This window comes from Mauremys reevesii, linkage group 14 (genome assembly GCF_016161935.1).
Source record: "Mauremys reevesii isolate NIE-2019 linkage group 14, ASM1616193v1, whole genome shotgun sequence".
In the NCBI taxonomy this organism is placed as follows: domain Eukaryota; kingdom Metazoa; phylum Chordata; order Testudines; family Geoemydidae; genus Mauremys; species Mauremys reevesii.
Window position 1 is genome coordinate 42,820,612 of NC_052636.1, and position 19,657 is coordinate 42,840,268.

General features: G+C 55.0%; 1 pseudogene; it reads right to left on the reverse strand.

The window, feature by feature from the left end:
* LOC120381647 overlaps positions 1-19,657 on the reverse strand; it is a 438,779-nt pseudogene that overhangs the window by 191,020 nt on the left and 228,102 nt on the right.

The window sequence follows — 19,657 nt, forward strand, 5'->3', positions numbered from 1 at the left end:
AGACACTGCCCCTCTCCTGCACCCCCATCACCCCGAACCCCAGCGCCCCCTCCTGGGCCACCAGCCACTTCCCCTCTCCTGCACCCCCTTCAGCCCTAAACAGGGCCGCCCAGAGAATTCAGGGGGCCTGGAGCAAAGAAATTTTGGGGGCCCCTTCTATAAAAAAATTGCAATACTATATTCTCCTGGGGTCCCTTGCGGGGCCCACGGCAAATTGCCCCACTTGCACCCCCCCCCCCCCACACACACACACAGGCGCCCCTGGGAAAAATAAACCTTCCGCATTTTGACACAAACCCAGTTTTGAGAAAACTTCTTTACAATGTATCACTGGTTCTCAGCATCAGCTAGTGCTAAAAGGCACTAAAGCTCATTAAAAGGGTTGGACAAATATTTTCCATCAAAACTTTTTCAGGATTGAAAACTAGGGGTTTTTAAAAAGCAGAAAAAAATCACGGACAATGTCTGCTTTCCTTCAAAATTTGTTGTGGTTTTTTTGATTGAAAAGCTGAAATTAGTCTGCCAAAACCTGAACATGGTTTGAGGTTTCTGAAGTGTGTGGCCAAATATTTGCTGCTTGCTGTGTTTGATTGTTTAAAGAAACAATAAAAAAATTCTGCTTAAAAAAATATCCAAAACTTTTGAACCACCTCAGCTTGTGACCAAACACCTGAGCCCATCCAGGCAGAGATTTTTCCAGGTTTCTGATACTCTGCTGGCTTCCTTGACTCATATCTGTCTCCATAACTTTGGGTTCATTTAGGTTAGAACATAAGAACAGCCGTACTGGGTCAAACCAAAGGCCATCCTGCCCAGTATCCTGACTACTGACAATGGCCAATGCCAAGTGCCCCAGAGGGAGTGAACCTATCAGGTAATGATCAAGTGATCTCGTTCCTGCCATCCATCTCCACTCTCTGAGAAACAGAGGCTAGGGACACCATTCCTTACCCATCCTGGCTAATGGCTAATAGGGGGGAGGGATAGCTCAGTGGTTTGAGCATTGGCCTGCTAAACCCAGAGTTGTGAGTTCAATCCTTGAGGGGGCAACTTAGGGATCTGGGGCAAAATCAGTACTTGGTCCTGCTAGCAAAGGCAGGGGGCTAGACTCAGTGACCCTTCAGGGTCCCTTCCAGTTCTAGGAGACATGTCTCCATTAATTTTACAGGGGTCAGACTAGATGACCTCCTAAGGTCCCTTCCAACCCTGAGATTCTGTGATTCATTAATGGACTTAATCTCCATGCATTTATCTGTTTCCTAGAGACTGGCTCCATGTGGTCCCTCACAAACTGGAGACAGTTACTGTGGGTTTGTCTTTAGTATAGATTATGTACATACTCCACAAACTGAGCATTTGAGCTTGTTCCAGAATCTGGGATGAGCCTATGTCATCAAAACTGAAATGCTCAAAATAGCACATGCATGTGAATGGACACAGGGTGCTAAAATTAAATTAACCCAGGGGTTCTCAAACTGGGGGTCAGGACCCCTCAGGGGGTCACGAGGTTATTACTGGGGGTCATGAGCTGTCAGCCTCCACCTCAAACCCCACTTTGCCTCCAGCATTTATAAGTGTTAAATATATAAAAAAGTGTTTTCAATTTATAAGGGTAGGGGGGTCACACTCAGAGGTTTGCTATGTGAAAGGGTCACCAGGACAAAAGTTTGAGAACCACTGAATTAACCCCTCTGAAGCCTCAGGGAATGCAGGAGAGGGGGGTCTCCCTTGGTAGGGTTGGGAAGGATATTGCTCTTCTCATGTGATCCCTCCCCCCAGTGGCTAATTTTAAATGAAGCTACTACCCTCCCCTGACACGAATCTCCCTATGGCACTGAAATTATATGTAGACTATAATTTGGCATTTGAGAAGTGAAAGGGACGGGAGCCCTAATGGAAAAGCTAACAGCTTGACTCTTCTGCAAGCCTCAAACTGCTGAATGAGCTTTAGGGTAGGGAAGGCTGTGCCTCCCAAACAGCCTGGCCCTGCCCCCATCCGACCCCCACCCACTTCCTGCCCCTGACTGCCCCCTCAGAATCCCTGACCCATCCTGCTCCTTGTCCCCTCACTGTCCCCAGAGACCCCACCCCCACCACCACCCTGGGACCCCACCCCTGTTCCCTATCCATCCCCCCCCCGCTGAGTCCTCAGACCCCCTAGAATGCCCACGATCCAACGCCCCTGTTCCCTGCCCCCTGACCACCCCCCCAACCTCTGCCCCCTCCTTGTGCCCTGACTGTCCCTGGGACTCCCTGCCCCTTAGCCAACCCCCCTAGCCCCAGCCTCTTACCCCCGGCTCCCGCCTCACACGGAGCCTCACCGCCTCGCCCAACAGCTGCAGCATGTCTCCCACGGGGCCTGAGCCCCGCCCCGCTCAGCGTCGGGGCGGGGCTGGGAGCTCCACACCGAGCGGAGGGAGCTGAGCTGAGCTCAGCCTGGAGCTCGCAGCTCCTCCCTCTCCCCACGCAGCTCGGAGCGGGGCGGGGCTCAGGGGCCCCGGCGGAGACATGCTGTGGTGCTGTCTGAGACGCCGCTTGATGCGCTGAGGCTCCAGGAGAGGGGCGGAGGCGGGAGCCTCAGCTGTTCTCTTGGGGGCCCCTGCAGAGCCCGGGGCAAATTGCCCCCTTTGCCCCCCCCCTCTGGGCAGCCCTGCAATGCACAGAGCAAGTTTTTGCTGTGACACTGGGCAGACTTTTAAAACACACCAGGGTTTATTAGTCAACTGAAACACAGCACTGGAAAGTCCTTAGATTAGCACAGGGAAGTGAAGACGACAATATAGTCCATACTGGCCAATGCCCTGGAGCCAGGCTGCTGTAGAAAACAGTTTGTTTTCCTTTCACTGTGCCTGTCCATTTGCCTTCACTCCGGTAGAGCTCCCTGCGTCTGCGAGCCCAGTTCTTCCTACTCCCAAAAACATAAGTCTATGTATGCTTCACTCAGCCAAGCCGAGATACACAGGTGACAATCATTCCCTTGTCTCTGTCGGGTATTCCATTGATGTAGGTTGGTCCCAGCCTGTCCTTAATAACCCATTCGTATCACCCCATGACAGCTACGTGACAAAACCCCTCATGTCTCCTGCTCGTTCTAATCACAGCAACGCCAACCACAGAGGGAAACTGAGGTGTGTATTGGCATCATACAAGTATCACCGCAATTCCCATCTCTCTCACACACACACACTGCTCACAGCCCCTGGAGGGAAAGCAAAGCACAGGGACTGGACGTTAGTCCAGTGAACACAGTGGAGGACAAGCTGCAATCCTCACACCCTGGTGAAAAAGGAGAGGCATGTGAGTCCCTATCCAAGTGCGTGCCCGGGATGGCAAGCCGCGGGGGCCGCCCGGGTGGTCCCTGTGAGGGCGGCAGTCAGGCAGCCTTCGTCGGCTTGCCTGCGGGAGGTGCGCCGGTCCCGTGGATTCGGCGGCAATTCGGCAATTGGTACATTATGTAGATTGATCCTTGTCTATGATTTCAGTTATAACTGTCTCCATTCAATCAAGTTTCTGTGTGTTTCACCAAATTTCATCTTCTCCATTAACTGTGAGTAGCCATGAACAAGGGCGAGTTGTGCCCCAATACGTAATCTTATAGGTGTAAAAACTGTCCAGGCTACACCACCAGCCTGTGACATCATCAACGAAGTGCCCATTTGTGCCTGGGTAGGAGCCCTGCTACGGGAGGGAGGATGCAGCAAGGACTCAGGATCGGTGGCCGGGGTCGCTGTGCACAGAGATGGGGAGGTTATGTGAGGAGGGGGGTAACGAGTGGGAGAGGGAGGTCAAGAGTTAAAATAATAATATTTGGGGAAACATGTATATAAGTGAAACAGAACAGAAAGAACTGGAGTGAAGGCTCTAAAACGGGTCGGCAGCCTACGGCACGCGTGACAAACATGGCACGCAAGCCGATTTTGAGCGGCACGCAGCTGCCTGCCGCGGACCCGGCCCCCCGCCCCCCACAGCCCCCCACCCCCCGCTCTCCCCCGCGGGGGCAGGAGGCAGAAGCCTGGTCCTGCAGCAGCCAAGCTTCCCCCTCCCCCGCTTCTTCCCCCAGCAGGATGCTTTCCTGCCCCGCCCCTTCTCCGCCCCTGAGCCAATCAGCTGATGGCCCTTGCGAGGGGGAGGGGGAAGAGCGGCAGCGTCCACACAGCTCCGTGCAGGACGCCAAGAGAGGTGGGGACAGAGCCTGGGGGAAGGGGGTGGAACAGGGCACCTCCCTTCCAGCCCCCTGCCGTGAGCCACTCAGGACAGGGGGTGGGAGCACCCCCACGAGCCGAGCACCCCAGCCCTCTGCCCTGACCCCCCCACACTCAGCATTCTGCCCTGCACCCCCCATACCCCCAGCCCACTGCCCTGACCCCCCCCACACTCAGCATTCTGCCCTGCACCCCCCATACCCCCAGCCCTCTGCCCTGACCCCCCCACACTCAGCATTCTGCCCTGCACCCCCCATACCCCCAGCCCTCTGCCCTGACCCCCCCACACTCAGCATTCTGCCCTTCACCTCCTCTACCCCCCAGCCCTCTGCCCTGACCCCACACTCAGCATTCTGCTCTGCACCCCCATACCCCAGCCCTCTGCCCTGACCCCACACTCAGCATTCTGCCCTTCACCTCCTATACCCCAGCCCTCTGCCCTGACCCCCCACACTCAGCATTCTGCTCTGCACCCCCATACCCCCAGCCCTCTGCCCTGATCCCCACACTCAGCATTCTGCCCTGCACCCCCATACCCCAGCCCTCTGCCCTGACCCCCACACTCAGCATTCTGCCCTTCACCTCCTATACCCCCAGCCCTCTGCCCTGACCCCCACACTCAGCATTCTGCTCTGCACCCCATACCCCCAGCCCTCTGCCCTGACCCCACACTCAGCATTCTGCTCTGCACCCCCATACCCCCAGCCCTCTGCCCTGACCCCACACTCAGCATTCTGCCCTGCACCCCATACCCCCAGCCCTCTGCCCTGACCCTCCTCCCACTCAGCATTCTGCCCTGCACCCCCATATCCCCAGCCCTCTGCCCTGACCCCACACTCAGCATTCTGCCCTGCACCCCCATACCCCAGCCCTCTGCCCTGATCCCCACACTCAGCATTCTGCCCGGCACCCCCACACCCCCAGCCCTCTGCCCTGACCCCACACTCAGCATTCTGCCCGGCACCCCACACCCCCAGCCCTCTGCCCTGACCCCCACACTCAGCATTCTGCTCTGCACCCCCATACCCCCAGCCCTCTGCCCTGACCCTCCTCCCACACTCAGCATTCTGCTCTGCACCCCCATACCCCAGCCCTCTGCCCTGACCCTCCTCCCACACTCAGCATTCTGCCCTGCACCCCCACGCCCCCAGCCCTCTGCCTGACCCCCACACTCAGCATTCTGCTCTGCACCCCCATACCCCCAGCCCTCTGCCCTGACCCCCCACACAGCATTCTGCCCTGCACCCCCATACCCCCAGCCCTGACCCCACTCAGCATTGTGCCCTGCACCCCACGCCCCCAGCCCTCTGCCCTGACCCCCCCACTCAGCATTGTGCCTTTCACCTCCTATACCCCCCAGCCCTCTGCCCTGACCCTTGAATCCCCCCACATCCAGCCTTCTGCCCTGAACCCCCACACCCCAACACATACCCAGCCCTCTGCCCTGAACCCCCCAACACCCCCAGCCCTCTGCCCTGAACCCCCCAACACCCCCAGCCCTGACCCGTGAACCCCCCCCCACCCCCGCCATAAACCCGGAACCCCGTCCCCCAGCCCGCTGCCCAGACCCCAGAACCAGCCCCCGGTCGGGGGTGCCGGGGTCCCAGCCGCCGGCTCTGCTCAACCCACAGCCGGCCTAGGTGAACAGAACCCCGGCTGGCAGCGAGCTCAGCAGGCTGGCGGCGTAAGATCAGCATTTTAATTTTATTTTAAAAGACGCTCCTTAAACATTTTGAAAGCCTTGTTTACTTTACATACAATAGTTTAGTTATATAATATAGACTTATAGAAAGAGACCTTCTAAAATGTTTAAATGTGTGACCGGCACACGAAACCTTCAATTAGAGTGAATAAATGAAGACTCGGCGCAGCACTTCTGAAAGGTTGCCAACCCCTGCTCCAAAACAACAAGGCTTGGGTAGGGATTCGGGGTTAAAGGTCTGGGATCCCCCACAGCTCTGGATCCCCAACCCTCTCCTCTCTCCCACTGACCCACCCAGCCCACTTCCTGGGTGCCCTTCCCCCACACTCCCCTCCGCTTCTTCCCATTACTCTCAGCCAGCACCACCTCCTGGCACCTTGGAAGCTTCTTGTGTTCCCTCCTCGTCTCTCACTACCTCATCCCCCCTTGTTCCATCTTACCTCTAACCCTGCACACACCCACCCCATGTCCAGGCACCCCAGAATTATCTACTCCCCCTCCTTCTGCTCCTCTCACATGGCTCTGTTCTCCTTTCACCTTTGGGCTCCTGAAAGACAACATTATACTCACTTCTATCAAAAGATGAGCTCATCTGACTGTCACACAAGCCCTGCATCGGTCACACACCTATTTACTCAATTTAGAATTCTACAGGAGATATTTTCCTCTTAAAATGAGGAAAAGGCATGAAAGCTACAGTTATTAATGTAGCCAATAAGGACACATTCAATACAATTTCAAAATGACTGATGACAAATGTCTAAAAATTATTCTAGTGGGTGGGAGATAAGGCAAAAAAAGGGGGGCAAAGAAACTTGTCAAAACTTGTATAGGGAATAAAGGTATAAAGTTATTACTGCTCAGGTTCTTTAGAGACCCCACAGCTTGTACTGACCAAGGTAACAGGACTCCTTACCCAGCGAGGTCACCGTCTCATAGTTCTCCTACATGACATCCCTGTAGAGGGCTCTCTGAACAGGGCCCAGCAGAGCCCCCTCTCCCCTGGTGAAATACACAGCCACCTCCTCGAAGGTCACCGGCCCCTGAAAGAGCAAGAGTCCAACACTCAGGACCTGCTGCCCCACTCACAGCCCCACACTCGTGGGGCAGAGGAGCCAATCAAATGGAAGCTCTGGGTGGCTCACAGGCAGAGTCCCACCCCCACCCCGCTCAGAGCAGCCAGGAAACACCAGGGGGAGGGATGAAGCGAGAGCCCCTTGTCTCTCCCAGCAGATCCATCCCCCCCCACTAGCCACAGACGCACACAGGAGATGGAGGCCCTGGCAGGGTGCAGGGAGAGCTCGCTGGCAGGGAGCCCAGCGCTGTTCTCATTGTGAAGAGCTGGACGGGGCCAGACTCAGTGGGGGGCAGACGACATGACGGTCCGGGGGGCCTTGCTGAGGGGGTTCCTCCAGCAGGGGTGTCCTGTCTCTCCTCCCCCCACTTCTCTTCAGCTGTCTGCCCCTGCAACTGTTCCTGCAGCCCTGCCCCCCACCCCCCCCCACTTGGAGCTGCCCCCGGCCAAGCTGCTCCCAGGAGCCTCCTGTGCTGTGTGAGGCGGGGGGGGGGGGGTTTGCTGATGTCAGAGTGGCCCCACCCTCCTGCCTCTGTGCCCAGTCTCTGCTGAGCTGAGCTGGGGGGACAAGATTCTGTGCTGCTGCCTCTAGGTCAGGAGAGGGAGCTGCTGGCCCCTGCTGCCGTGTGAACGAGCCTTCGGACTAGTGAGTGCCGCTGGGCTGGAAGTGACAGCGGGTGTGTCTCATACTCCCCACACACACCCCACAACAGACACTTCAGTTACTGTTATTACTTCCTTTTACTTCCTGTCAAAATGCACAAAGTACATATAGTCTCTGTAATTTTATTCTTTCACATTCGGTCAGGATGACAATGGTGGTAGTTTAGCTTTAACTGGTCTGTGCATTTTATTTCTGTCTCATGCTTAAATTCAATTCTTTGAGTAACGAGTTCTAAAATGCCTCACCTGGCCTGGCTGGAGTAATTATCATTATTACTGTTATTGCCGTATTGTGCTGTGTCATTCGTTATTTAAATGGTACTAGCAAATAACAGACTGTACATTTTGCTTGTACTTACCTTAGCAGGGCTCGGTAGAAAAAAAATAGCTAAACTCAAACTTTAGACACTGTGCAGATGAAGATCATTTATCTTCAAACTGTATTTTTAAATCTGTCTGTAAAGTAACTCAAAATTTCTATGAAAATAAATGCAGCTCCAAGTATGATACTAATAGCAGTAATGGAGTCAAATCTTACTGAGTCACATACATGATAGTGATATGCAGAGAACCAGGCACATGCAGGGCAGTGGAGTTTTTATAGCACGTTGGGGGCCTTAGAAAGAAAAAGGTTAAGAACCCCTAAGCCTCCTGGTGGGTGCCCCTCACATCTCACAGCAGCCGCTGGTTAATCAGGTCGGGCTCCAGCCCTGGGAGTCTGGTCCGTTTTCCTAGCCCCACCGAGGGGGCTTGTTTCCTGTCCCACAAATTAGAGCATTTCCACCCTCTAACCTCATGGGTCTGTTCCTAGAATGGAAGCCACATTTTGAACAAGTCCCAACAGGTTTGCTACACCCTGGCCTCCTCCCATTCTCCACCCTGGGAAGTTTTCGGCTTATTCCAACCTCCAAACCAGACTGCCCAAGCCTCCCTCCTCCGGTGCATTTGCTGTCCCTTCCCTCCAGCAGGAACCCACCAACAACCCCCCCATAACCCCTACCTGAGCTGGCTCCTCTGCAGCCATTTCCCTTCCCTGTCCCATGGGAGGATGGGATGAGCTGGAGCGAAACATGGACGACATCCTGCAGCGTGGCAGGGTGAGAAGGGCAGTTGCGGAGGTTTCAGAACAGGCTTTAGTTCATGTCACATCACGATTCCCCCAGGATCTTTCCCTGCAGAGACACAGCCTAGGCTCTGCCATGCTGGGAACATGCTCCAGCTCTTTATTGCAGGAGAGACCTGGCCCCTCCTGCCAGGCTAAGCCCACAGGGAGATTTTTCAGCCTCCCCAGTAATAAAGTCTCTGAACAAAATGCTGGAAAGGAGCAGAACCAAAGGGGCTGGACAGGCCCCATAGGGACACTGGCTCCTCCCTTCCCCTCCTGTGCGGTCATGTCCTGTCACTGGCAGAGACCGGCCCCCCCATCTCCCCCCCAGAGGCAGCCGTGTCTGCGGGCTCCCCCAGCCAGCACCTACTAACCCCCACCCACACTGGGGGAGTGACACAGGACAGCAAATTCCACCTACCCAAGGACAAATTGCTGCAGATAAACGGGCTGGGTTCACATCCCAAAGCTGAGGAGAACTGAAGAATTACAGAGAAAATAGGGTAAAATGAGAGACTAGACAGTCAATAATTTTAGGGAAAACGAGGGAATCTCCTTGGATTTTCTAGTCACATGTGGGGAGGGGAGAGAGAAGGGGAAGAACTAGAGAGAATTGTTCTCAGGTTTTGAGACGGAAAGAAACGGCACAAACAGGAAAAGGATGCGAGTGGCTCACCCCCGTGACCATAGGCATGTGCAGCACATTTCATTAGGGTGTGCACCCAGGGAGCCCCCGCCCTAGCCCCACCCCATCCACTGCCTCCCACTTCCTGCCCCCTGGCTGCCCCCCTCAGAACGCCTAACCCCCCCTGCTCCGGGTCCCCTGACTGCCCCCTCCTGGGACCCCCCCACTGCAACTGCCTCCCTAGGACCCAACCCCCTACCTGTCCCCTGACCCTTATCCACCCCCCCCCCCCCCCAGACAGACCCTGGGGACTCCCACGCCTATCCAACTGCTCCCCGCTGATCCCAGACACCTCTGTGTTCTTGGGGAAGCAGGGTGCAGTATCCAGCCTGACTCATGAAAGACACCCCCCATCCTCTGCTTAAACCAAAACCCATCAGAGAAAAACACTTGCAGAGAGCAGTGAAGGGCGTTGGGAGACACACCTAGACCCCTCCTGACAAGGGTGACAAGATTAAGACATCTCCATTAGCATACAGAATGGAGAGCGGAGACAACTCCCCTAGCCTCATCTGCATGAGAGATGGGACAGGAAGCCATCTCTATTTACATACAGAATGGAGAGCAGAGAACCACACTGAATTCTGGGACCAGAAAAAGCAGGGAAGCACTGCATCATGGGAATCTCTGCTCCAGATGCTAATGAACCTACGCCTGCCCACACCCAGCTCAGCAATTATCAGACCAATTGTAGCAATGGATCCTTAATTGATGCCCAAATAGTGAAGCCGCCTAGTTGCATTGTGAGCTCCCTGGAAGAAAACACCACCCATAGCCAAGAGTGATCAGCTCCTATTGTCTAGTCTACAGAAAACCCTTGAGTTATCAGCCTTACCTATAAACAAATGCATTGTTCTCCCTTGAACCATTGTATTTTCTCTACAAAAATCCCCACTCACCCTCCAGTCAGGGTGCTGATGCTTAGATTCAAACTAGGCATCAGTTCCACTGGGACTCCATCTTCTCCTGGCTGATCGTGCTGGGGGCTCTGCCTGTCTCCAGCCCTCAAGACCCTGAGCTACCAGCATCACCTGGGAACCCCGACCAGTTCAAGCCTCATGGAGTGGGAGAGACACCCCCCCACTTTCTCTCTGTTTTCCTTTCTACCATAGCTATTAACCTTTAATAGTGGATGTTAGGTTGGTTTAGGCTCCTTGTGCAGTGATCACCAGTATTCAATACATAACCTGCATGGTTCAGCTGGCTGCTTCTCTCTCTCTTGCTGAACCTCACTCTTTTGTGTTTTAGCTTCCCCCAGTCACTCTGCAGCAACGCGTCTCTTACCTAAGCTACAGATCCCTGCAGCGCCCAGAATCCTGTGGGGTTTGCTCATCAAGGAGGTTCCTGCCAGTACAATTGTGATGTGAAGGTGGGGATAGGGCCGTGCTGAATCTGGGACACATATGGGTAACAGCTTGAAAGTGCTGCTTCATCCAGCCCAGTGAGTCCAGGGGCAGATACGGGGTCAGCGTGGCAGTGCTGATTGACCCGGTCCGCTCAGACTTGCTCTGTTACCGTAGGGGCGGGTGGGTGGGGGCTCATCCGGTTTTGGGGCTGGAAAAACCCAGCCCTAGGGAACCGAGGTCCTGCAGGAGAGCTCCATTGGGAGGGGACGTGCAGAAGGGAGGAGCAGAGCTCCATTGGGAGGGGACGTGCAGAAGGGAGGAGCAGAGCTCCGTATGAAAACACACGTGAGACAAGCAGCACATTGATAGAATCACAGAATCCCCTCCCCAGAAAAGTAACCCGAATAAATGAGCGTACCCCCAAGTAATGGGCAAATCTGGTAACACCGCCCCCTGACAGGACCCCCAGAACTCCCGACCCATCCAGCTCCCTCTGCTCCCTGCCTGCCCTGACCCCGCTCCACCCCCCAACAGGCACCCTCAGACCCTCAACCCATGCAACCCCCACTCCTTGTCCTAACCGCCCCCTCCAGAGCCCCCCCCCAACTATCCAACCCCCCTCCCCACCTCCTGGCAGCTCTGTCTAGTGGCTGCTCCCACCCACACACTCAAAGTGGCAGAGGAGGTCCCCTCTCCTTCGGGGAAGGTTGCCTAGTGGTTAAGGCACTGGACTCAGGCTCAGGTGTTCTGGGTTTGAGTCTCTGCTCTGCCACAGACTCCTGCTTAGCCTTGGGAAAGTCACTTCACCTCATTGTGCCCTAGATCCCACCTGCCCAATGGGGCCAACACTGACCCTGCCTCCTGGGCTAAATCCATCCATGGCTGGGTGATGGGGGGGGGGGGGGGGGAAATGGAGATACCAACATGGGGGGATTGGGGCTGAATTTCTCCACAGCCGGAGTGAGAGCCAGCTCCACAGGGGATGGGGCGAGAGGGCTCAGGCCAGCTCCACACAGAGGGGGTCAGGGCTTCAGCCCTGCAACTTCTGCCACTAAAGTGGCTGGGGCTCCCGAGCCAGGGACTTCAGCCCCACATCTTCTGCCAGGGTCCGGGGTTCTCCTCTGCCCCAGGGTGGCTCCTCTCTCCCCACCCCGCCCAGCGCAACTCCTGCTGGGGTCTGGGCTTCCCCCCCGCTCCCGCCTCCCAACCCAGCGGGGCTTCTCTCCCCGCCCCCTCCCAGCTCCTGCAGGGGCCGGGGCTTGTCCTCCCCCCCCCAACCCCACCGGGGGTCCAGCCCAGTCCGGGGCTTCTCCTCCCCCCACCCCAGCGCGGATACTCTCCCCCCCCGCCCCGCCCCGCGGCTTCTGCCGGTATCTGGAGCTTCTTCCCCCGGGGCACCCGCCGCTGCTGTGACCGGAGCCGAGCCTGGCGGGCAGGGAGCAGCGATGCACGCGGGGGCCCTAGCAGAGCCCCCAGCCCGAGCGGGGCGGGGCAGCACCAGGGGAGCGGGGGGATCTGCTGCTGCTGGCCCCGCCCCCCCACCGACCCCTGGGGCTGTTTGGGGGGGTCACTCAGCCCCCCAGGAGCGGGGGGGGGAGCAGCGGAGCGGAGCCTGCCCAGCAAACAGCTGATCGCAGCTGCGCCCAGGCCGCCCCCGGGGAAAAGCTCAGCGGAGGAGGCGCCACAAGCTGCCGGCAGCGGGTCATTCCCGGGGGGGCCGAGCACTCGCCTGCAGCCGCCGCAGCATTCCCCCCCGCCCGGAGCCCCCACGGGAGGGGGGGAACAGCCTCCCCAGCCGGGGCTCAGGGCATTGGGGTGCCGGGGCTCCCCCCCTGCGCACGCCTGGGCCCGGGACACTCACACACACACTCTGCCCCGGGGCTCCCCTGGTGCCCAGAGACCGATCAACCCCCCGCCTGCAGCTCCGGCCTCTCCCCTCCCGCCCCGCCAGCCGCACCCAGGGGAACCCCGGGCCCAGGCTCTGTCCCCACCTGGAGCCCAGCGGGGCCGGGGGCAGCTCCTGCTGCAGCTGAGAACAGCGGCTCCGCTCCGGCCCGGGCGGCTCCAGCGCTGCTGGCAGCACGTGGCCACCAGGGAGCAGCTGCTGAGCCCGGGCTCCTGCGTCACAATGTGCCAGAGCCCCGCCCCCAGGAGCTGCCCCGCCCCTGGCCTGTGCCAGAGCCCCGCCCCCAGGAGCTGCCCCACCCCCGGCCTGTGCCAGAGCCCCGCCCCCAGGAGCTGCCCCGCCCCGGGGTTTTGCCAGAGCCCCGCCCCCACCAGCTGCCCCGCCCCGGGGCAGGGCCCCGGCCCCGCCCCCAGGAGCTGCCCCCCACCGCTGGGATTTGTTCTCCCGCCTCCTTCTTCCCAGCACCCACCGCTCCCAGCTGCTCCCTTCCTGTGTCTGCAAACACCCCCCCCGCCCCCCGCACCCGGGGCGGGCTGCAGCGCTCGCTGGGGCTGTCTCCAGTGGCTGAAATTGCCTCCATCTCTAATCACCTGGGGCGGGGGTAGAGGGAACGAAGGGAGGAGATGAGCCCAGGGTGTGAAAGCAGAATTAGGGGGCATGGAAAGAAGGACAGTTTGGAAAGGTGGAAAGGAAACCCTGTCACCGCTCCTGGGTGATCCAGATGGAGTCAGAAGAAGTTGGGCAGCAGAGGCTCAGATAAATTGAGGGGAACCCCCTGGGTGTCCCAGTGTTGGCCAGGGATTGTACAGCACCTAGCGCAATATGGAGTCCTGATCTCAATCATAGTCTGTGCAGCACCTGGGAGCCCTAATGTCTGTTTCCTGATCACAGGCACTGGGGATGGAGTGAGGGAAACCTCAGCACCTGAAGGGTTAATGCAGCCCTGTGTGCAGCCCTGCTAGGGTGACCAGACAGCAAATGTGAACAATCGGGACAGGGAGTGGGGTAATAGGAGCCTATATAAGAAAAGGCCCAAATATCGGGACATCTGGTCACGCTAGTCCCTACTGCTCTGATGAGGGTTGGCTTAGAGAGTTGTAGTAATAACAGCAGCAAAGAGTCCTGTGGCACCTTATAGACTAACAGACGTATTGGAGCAGGAGCTTTCGTGGGTGAATCCCCACTTCATCAGATGCACCAATAGTCCCATATGGGCTAGTGGTCAGGATTCCTGGTTTTCATCCATGGGGCCTGGGTTCAACTTCTGGTGTGGGAACAGTGCAGAGCTTTTGCCCAGAGTGGAGACAGGAAATGAAAGGAACAGGAAGGGATCCTGCCAGCAGGGAGTTAGACAGTGTGGGAGGGGATCCCAGAAGTGGGGTCGGGGCAGAGGTCTGAGGGGAGACCAGGGAAGGATCCCAGCAGTGTGGGAAGTTGAGAGCACAGGCCTGGCCTGGGGACCTGGAAGAGTGAATGTGTCCCTCTAAACCCATCAACTGCAGACTAGGCAGGACTGGAAGAATTACATATTTGTTGGTAAATGTCAATTTCTGTGTAAACGCACAACCCAATGGCAAAATATTTCCATCGATAATCATCAAAATTGGCAGATGGGCAAAGTAAGAAACATGCTGCTTGAGGACTTACCCTGTTGTAGGAGCAGCAGTGATCTGTGTGGTCCATATAACCTGTATGCCCAAAAGGTCGGTTACACTCCCCCCCCCCCCCGCCCCGCCCCGCCCCGCCCCGCCCCATCTCCTCTCCCTCTCTGAATGCCTGTGAAGTGGCTTTCCCCCTCCCCTCCCTCCTGCCATGCTTGTGGGATGAAGGGGCTGGTTGAACAGCTGGAAGATCAGAAGAGCTCCTAGATAGACAAGGTGTCTGGGACTCTCATTAGGCAGCATTGTGAAAGCACAGCTGAGCATAGAGACCCTTCCCCTTTTAAGGACCTGAACCTCATGGCCTGCGACTAGAGATGACTTGGCTGCATCCGGTGGGTCACACTCCACCTCAGCCAGTGTCCATGCAGGGTCCCTGCTCTGGGTGTGTGAGCGCTGCCTAATGAGAGTCCCAGACACCTTGTCTACCTGGAAGCTCTTCTGATCTTCAACCAGCCCATTCATCCCCCAAGCATTGCAGGAGAGAGCGGGAGGAGGAGGGGAAAGCCACTTCACAGGCATTCAGAGAGGGAAAGGAAGTATAACAGACATTTTGAGCATAGAAATCACTGCTGTTCCTACAACAGCAGGGACAGGCCACTAGGAGCTGAGAAAAGGAAGCCATCCTGTTTCTGCCTGGCTTTGAACCAGGGACCTTTTGCATGTTAGGCAAACGTGATAACCACTACACTACAAAACTCTGTGCCCTTCCCTTCATAAGAACATAAGAATGGCCATAGTGGGTCAGACCAAAGGTCCATCCAACCCTATATCCTATCTGCCAACAATGGCCAATGCCAGGTGCCCAAGAGGGAGTGAACCTAACCGGAAATGATCAAGTGATCTCTCTCCTGCCATCCATCTGCACTCTCTGACAAACAGAGGCTAGGGACACCATTCCTTACCCATCCTGGCTAATATCTATTAATGGACTTAACCTCCATTAATTTATCTGCAAAAGAACAAAGAGAACATGTGGCACCTTAGAGACTAACAAATGTATTTGAGCATAAGCTTTTGTGGGCTAAAACTCACTTCATCGGATGCATGCAGTTAAAAATTCAGTAGGAAGATATATATATATACACAGAGAACGTGAAAAAATGGGTGTTGCCATACACACCATAACGAGTGATCAGTTAACGTGAGCTGTTATCAGCAGGAGAAAAAACCTGATTTTGGGAGGAACAGGAGAAAGGACAAAGGAAGGAAGACACGAAGAGAAAAGAGGGATCAGACAGTGGATGGAGCAAGAGGTGAAACAAAAAGGACAAACCCTAATGTCCCCAGTGATTCTAAGAGACAAAATCACAGGTGCAGAATAAAATTCTGCCTCCTTAAGCTCGTGTTTTCCATGCCTAGAATTCAACTGTCACCAGATGGATCAGACTGAACAGGTTTCAAACCTCCAGGAGGCTCTTACCTTCTAAACAGGGATGGCTGTTTTCTAGTAAAATCACTAAAAGGGAAGGAGAAAACTCGAAAGAGGTTCCTCCTGGCGCTCACGTCCGTGAACCCGAATACTCTCTCAGTCCTCAAAGAGAGACCTGGAGAAGGAGACTTGCTGGAGCAAAGCCACAGGGGTCTCTGAGGTTTCCCTGGCCCCTCGCTCCTGTCCTGCCTGGCTGATGTCAGCATCTCTCTGTGAGGTCACCACCTCCCCACCACCTTGGACCAATAGTCTGAGGTCCTGCAAAAGGCCTTTGTGATGTCACTGCCACACCCCTCCCTTGCTGGGCTAATGTCCTGCCCCTGGCCAGGCACTTTGCAGGTTTGAGCTACTCCCTGTGGATCACCCCACTCAAGGAGCGTTCGTTCTAGGCACCAAGCCGGCTAGACAGGGAAACATCAGATGCTGCTCCCAATGCTACACTCAGTTTGCCAGAAATTAGTCGACTTTATGGCCAGAAGAGACCATTAGAGCATCTAATCTGACCCCCTGCATATCACAGGCCTCCTGTATGGCACAATAGCTACTTTGGGGCAAATACATTCCAGAAAGGCATTTAGTCTAGATGAAATGTCATCAAGAGATGGAGAATCCACCATTTTCCTTGGTAGCTTGTTCCTGTGGTGAATCATCCTTGCTGTTGAATATTTGTGCCTTTGTTGTAATATGAATTTGTCTCTTTTCACCTTCCAGCCATTGGGTCTTGTTATACCTTTCTCTGCTTGATTCAAGAGCCCTTTAATTCCCAAATCTTTTCTCTCCCTGAAGCACTTCAACACTTCAATGAAGTCACCTTTCAATCTTCTTTTGATCAGCTAATCAGGTTGAGCTCTTTCAATAGCTCACTAGAAGGCAGTTTTCTCCCGCCCTCAGAACCTTTGGTGGCTCTTTGCTGCCCCAGCTCCAATTTCACAACATCTTTTTCAAACGAGGACACCAAACCTGGAGGCAGTATTCCAGTATCAGTCTCACTGATGCCGTGTCACCTCCTGTGACGTTATTGACATAATCTGTATCTGTATAGATCACCGTTGTGACAACTGTTCTATATTTGTAGCCAGTATTGTAGAAAGGTTGTCGTGTAAGGGGTCTATGGAGAGGTTCTGATTGGCTGATTATAATGATGCCATCTCTAGATGTGTTTCATTTTTGTAGTTGAAGTTATGAATATTGGCTTTCTGCCGGCTCACCCGCCCCCTCGCCACTGCCCACCCACTCGCCTCCTCAGCCCCCCTCCCTCACCTGCTATTGTGTCATACAGGAGGCCTGTGCAGGGGGTCAGATTAGATGCTCTAATGGTTTCTTCTGGCCGTAAAGTCGACTCATTTCTGAAAAACTGAGTGTAGCATTGGGAGCAGCGTCTGCTGTTTCCCTGTCTAGCCGGCTTGCTGCCTAGAACAAACGCTCCTTGAGTGGGGTGATCCACAGGGAGTAGCTCAAACCTCCAAAGTGCCTGGCCAGGGGCAGGACATTAGGCCAGCAAGGGAGGGGTGTGGCAGTCACATCATAAAGGTTTTTTGCAGGACCACAAACTATTGGTGGGGAGGTGGTGACCTCACAGAGAGATGCTGACATCAGCCAGGCAGGACAGGGGCGAGGGGCCAGGGAAACCTCAGAGACCCCTGTGGCTTTGCTTCAGCAAGTCTCCTTCTCCAGGTCTCTCTTTGAGGACTGAGAGAGTATTCGGGTTCACGGACGTGAAAGCCAGGAGGAACCTCTTTTGAGTTTTCTCTTTCCCTTTTAGTGATTTTACTAGAAAACAGCAGTCCCTGTTTAGAAGGTAAGAGTCTCCATGAGGTTTGAAACCTGTTCAGTCTGATCCATCTGGTGACAGTTGAATTCTAGGCATGGAAAACACGAGCTTAAGGAGGCAGAATTTTATTTGATCCCCACCAGTGACCTGGGCCATCCTTTGGGCTCTCTGGTGAGAACCCTCAGCCTCCCGTCCTCAGTCTCTACCCCTGATTGGCTGAGCAGGGGGTTATTGACAGGGAGGAGACTCAGGTCCCTGTTCTCTTTCAAGACCAAGGAAATAAGTCAGAACCAGTTCTATGTTTGATGAATTTTGCTGCTTCTCTGCATTAATGGTCTCTGAGCAGTTTATAATTCTCTCTAACATGATTCTCCTCAAATTCTTGCTGAATAATTACTGTCACTGTTGTTGGTCTGGAGCTCATCTGAGAGCATTTTATTCAGGTCATTCAGTGTCTGAAATTCAAGATCCGATGGTTAGTTTGAAAATCAGGGCTCTTGGGTCCTATTCCTAACTCTGCCACTGACTGGTTGTGTGACCTCAGACAAGTCAATTCTCCTTTCTCAGCCTTAGCTTCTCCCTTTTCAAGTAGGTATAATAATGATCTGCTCCTACCTACCTCACGGTGGATGGAGGCAGGGCCGGCTCTAGGTTTTTTGCCGTCCCAAGCAAAAAAAATTTTGGCTGCCCCCACCCCATCCCTGGGCTCCCCACTGCACCTCCCTGCCACCCCAGACCTGGGCTCTGCCCCTCCACCTGCACCCCTGCCACCTCAGGAGGTGTGGGGGAGAAATTCCAGATCTTTCCACCTTCTTCCAAATTCCTCCTAAGGCGCCACTTTGGGGGAATGTGCTCAGTGGGGGAGCGGCAGCCCCCCCTGCTCCCCCCAGCTACGCTCCTGCTTGTGGGGGCCCCTGCAAGACCCAGGGCCTGGGGCAAATTGCCCCACTTGCCCCCGCCTCTGGGCGGCCCTGCTAGCAGCTCTTCTGGGAGCGCAGGGAAGGAATGACTCCCCCCTTCTCTAGCTTCTCCCCGTGGGGCTCTGGGGAGCAGGGAGGTTTGGGTGATAAATTCCATCCAACTCCCCCTTTGATCCAAGCCGAGGGACGTCTGAGCCTCCGCGATCCCCTTGGCAGGGCCAAACAAGGGATGTTTTCCACTGCCCAGGAGACCCAGCCAGGGACTCAAGGCTTCCCCAGACTTTCCCTTTCTCCCTTCTGGGAAATCAAGTTAAAGTTCGACAAGCAGCTAAAGAAGCCTCAACCCTGCATCTGAATTAATGTGTAATTTCTCACTCCCGACACAAACAAATGTCATTTCAATCCCAGGTGAGTCCACGTCAGTCATTCCTCAGCCCCATTCCTTCCCCCTCCTGCCTTAGCTTAGGGCATTTCGCCACCCTGTGGGCGTTTCATGTCCCTCCTCAGTTTCACACAGAGACACAATTTCCTTTGCATGGATCCATGAACAGCAAAACCTCCCTGTGTCACTAGTCTGAGCCAGGGCATTCGATTGTATTGACACCGTCTCTCCTGCAATGGCAACGGTCAAACAGAGGGGACGTGGCCACCTTCAGCCCTGGCAGTGAGATATTCACTTTCCTCTTTCTTCATGCTTATGTTGTTATTCTATAAAGCATGAACCATGGAATAAAAAGGTGAGTTTACTCCAGGAGGAAAGAAAGGAGCCACCAACTCCCCAGAAAATCTCAGTGCCCCAGAGAAAAGCTGCCCCTGTTATTAGAACTAATGATGTGCTGGAGATATGTTGGGAAAAGGGACTGTCTGAATTGCCAAGGCAGGAAACGAACAATCTACAGCAACATCATTAACCACAGACACACTCTAGCCATGCTCCAGCCAGTGGGGAAATGGGCAGGAATTCATAACGTCAACTATAAAAATGATACACATCTAGAAATAGCATAATTATAATCAGCCAATCAGAACCTCTCCATAGACCCCTTACACGACAACCTTTCTGCAATACTGGCTGCAAATATAGAACAGTGGTCGCAATGGTGATCTATACAGTTACAGATTATGTCAATAACATCACAGGAGACGACACGGCATCAGTGAGACTGATACTGGAATACTGCCTCAAGTTTTG